The sequence below is a fragment of the Myotis myotis genome, unplaced genomic scaffold (genome assembly GCF_014108235.1).
Source record: "Myotis myotis isolate mMyoMyo1 unplaced genomic scaffold, mMyoMyo1.p scaffold_m19_p_1, whole genome shotgun sequence".
NCBI lineage: Eukaryota > Metazoa > Chordata > Mammalia > Chiroptera > Vespertilionidae > Myotis > Myotis myotis.
In genome coordinates, this window is record NW_023416313.1 from 118,036,320 (window position 1) to 118,040,091 (window position 3,772).

Sequence of the window (3,772 nt, forward strand, 5' to 3'; positions counted from 1 at the left end):
TCAGCCTCTGCGCAGAAACTTAGAGCAGCTTTTGAGCCAAGACTGTGTGCTTCATTTCATAGGTGACAAAACTGACTGGATGAGTCCTTCAAGGCCACATACTGGGTGGATGGCAGGGCTGGGCCCGGCACCAGGCTCCCAACCACTCCTAGACCTTGAGCCTTGCTGCATGTTGCCACCCTGTTTCCTTGGGAGCAGACTCTTTGGGGCTTCCTGGCTGCCATGGTATTTGTCAGTCCAGGGCAGGAGGTGTCCTCGCTGTTACATATTCCATTGCACACAGGATAGCATGACCCAACACTTACGATGCAAACTTACACTTCAGGACTCCCTCAGTGGACCTCCTGGGGGACCTCAGGCAAGGTCACCACTCAGTCTCAGTTTCCCCCAACATCGCTTGAGTGATGGTTATCACAGTTAGGGCCTGAGATCACAAGTGTGGGTATTGCCACTGTCCCAGGTGTGCTTTGTCCTTAAGCCATAGAGGCCAGTAAGGCAGAGGTGGGCCTGAGTGCACAACAGCTACCATTGTGTAGCTACTATGTACTGTGGCATTGGGCTAAGGGTCTCCCATGAATTATTGCCCACAAGTCTGGAAGGTGAGAACTATTGCCAACCTTTTCTAGCAGAGGCATTGAGTCACCTGTGTGTGGTTCACAGGTGTTCAATGGTGGATGGGGCTGAGGGCTGCCTGAGCATAAAGCACTGCCCTTTCCGTTGCACCAGGCTGCCTGTCCATGGCTGGCAGGCTGGATGGGGGAAGGAGATAACCTGGGGGGTGGTTGGGAGAGAGGGCAGCCATCCTGTAGAGTGAATGCAGGAGTGCTGGGAATAGGGCAGTTGATGGGTATTAGGTAAACATGGAGGTGGGACTTCAGGTCAAGGTGAAAGGGTAGAGAGCTTAGCCCATAGAGAGCACTTAGCAAATATTTGTTGAGTGATAATTTTCTGTAGGGCCTCAGGCTGGAGTATATGTAGGGCGCGGCTATAGGGTTAAGCCTCGGACTGACCTGTTGGCAAAGCCACAAGCAAGTCCCAGCTTAGAGGGCACAGTCCTCTTAGCATAATTAGGCTTGACCTTATCACGCTCCCTAGATCTTATCTGGATAGTTAATGGGCTGAGGGAGATATAGCAAGTGCTGCCAAAACAAGTGAAACTCACAAGAACATTGTAACTATGGTGACCACTACCTTGTTTACCTCTGGCTATAAAATAAAGGCTCAGCTTGCCTCTGGATCTCTCTCTGTGGCCTCAGCCAGGCACAGGAAGATCCACCTAGAGTAGACCCAGCTTATTCTCTTTGTCATTTCTTCATTCTTCACCGCCCTTACTCAGGCTTGTGAACCCTTGGCTGAGCTGGCTCGGCACAAGTGTGGGAGCAGGATCTGGTCATGGAGAAGGGGGACTGGACAGGTGAGATCAAGGGCAGGGAGCTGGAGTCAGGGGCCAGGCTCTGGTCTCTCAGAAGAATCTGAGTCAGGAGCATCCTTGCTCAAGGAGCCAGTATGGGCAGGAATGAGAGTTGGTAGGAAAATACTGGGGTGGGGTGTCCTATGAGTGCCAAGGCTGAGCTGGGTAGGATGGGGGTGCCGTGGGGGCTCTGACCCTGGGGCTTTGATGTGGGAGAAGACTGGGGCAGGCAGAGGTCAAGTGGTGGGGTCTGTGTCTACCCCTGATACTATGGAATGTGTGCTCCCAGCTGTGTGGTGGCTGTGTGCATCTGAGTGCATCTGTGCCTGAGTGTATAGATCCCTGTGGTGGCACTCTATTTTGCATGCGTTTCCCAGAGCTCAAGCCTAGCCTTGGAACCATATTCAGCTCCTCTTTCTCTCACACACCACATCTCATTCATAAGCAAACCTTTGTTTAGATCCTCAAAAGAGATCCAAAATCTGACCCATTTCATCATCTCATTGCTTGGCCCAAGTCCTAACCATGCCTACCTGGACTATTACAGTAGCCCCAAGCTGCTCCTATGCTCTCTCGCCTGCTCCAGACAATCTAACAGGAGCCAGAGTGATCTTTTAAAACCACATTCTAAATCAAATTATGCCCATCCCCTGCTTTCAACTTGCAGGGTTCCTACCGTTTGTAGGATAGATTCCAAACTCTTACTAAAGACCACAAGGACTCTCTGTGATATCACCGTGGACCCACAACTCCAGGCCCACTGAACTGTTGGCTATTCCTCACATAAGCCAAACTTGTACCTCAGGGCTTTTGTGCTTGTTGGCCCCTCTGTCTAGATTAGAATGTTTTCCCTCCCAGATGTCTGTGTGGTTCACACCTCAGTTAATTTAAGTCTTTGCTTACATATTACCTCTTTGGAGAAGCCTTCCCTGACCATCCAAAGAGTCTTTCTAGCCCTGGCTGGGTAGCTCATTTGGTTAGAGCATTGTCCTGATATGCAACAATCCTGGTCAGGGTACATACAAGAATTAACCAATGCCCGGTGTGGTGGCGGCCTGGCCTGTGGGAATCCAAGGAGACCACTGCCATGGGAAAGTGACATGCTTGTGCTCACTGTTCCACCACAGTGGCAACACATGAGGAGACTGCAGCAGAGGCAGTGGCAGTGGCTCCTGAGCCCTGGTCTTGAGGAGAATCAAGACAGGGATGTGCTAGCCAGCCCCAGCATTGGTAGAAGCGGTGGCCTTGGGCTGGTGGACATGCACAGCCCTTGGTAAGGGACTGATCCAGTGCCCACCTCCAGAGGCTCTCTCCATGTGCCTGCTCTCGCAGGCTCTCTCACTCACGGACCTGGACAGCAGCTTGGCCCCTCCGGACACATTTTCCCCGGCTGCTGCTCTGGACTCCACCAGCGTCGCTCTCAAACCCATGACAGCCTGGATCACCCTTCTTGGTTCAGGACGAGCCCTGAAGTCCCCTGTCCTCTCTCCATTTCCAGGCTGCTTGTAGCTTTCATCGGCTCCTCTGTTCCCCGCTGCAGAATGAATGCTCTAACACAGTGGTTCTCAACTTTCCTAATGGTGCGACCCTTTAATACAGTTCCTCATGTGGTGGTGACCCCCAACCATAAAATTATTTTCGTTGCTACTTCATAACTGTAATTTTGCTACTGTTATGAATCATAATGTAAATATCTGATATGCAGGATGTATTTAGGCGACCCCTGTGAAAGGGTCGTTCGACCCCCAAAGGGGTCGCGACCCACAAGTTGAGAACCTAACACCAGGAAGGTTCTGCTTGAAACTGGTTTTCAGGGCAGACTGTTAACCTTAGAACAGCCTGTCATTTTAGTGAGAGGTTTTTGAGATCGAAGAGAAGTATTTCTGTTGGTGATTTTTCCCTAAAATAGTAATTTAGTCATATGTAATACTCTTTGTAATACTTCAAGAAATAAAAATTATTAAAAAAAAAGATAGTAATTTAGTGACTACTTAACCTTTCTGACATCTTCCTGCGTAAAGTAGGGGAAGATGTCCCCGTCATATCTTCAGGCAAAGAAACCAAAGTATCCAGCCCATCATCTAGTTTTCTCTTCATTTCTTGGTTTATTTTATTGTTAAGTAAGAAATGTGTGCTCATTGTAAAAAAACACAAATAGTACAGAAATTCAGAGTAAAAAGTGAAAATTATTATGTTTCACTAAATTTTTTAAGGCAGTGAGACTTTTTGAATCATTTGACCTCCTAAAAGCAGTTCACATTGTTCAGTTCATTTTTATATTAAAACTTAGGACTGCATTTCTTAGGGTTTTGTTTCAAAAGCTATTTTCTTCTGGAAAAAGTATTACCGAATATCAGTGGC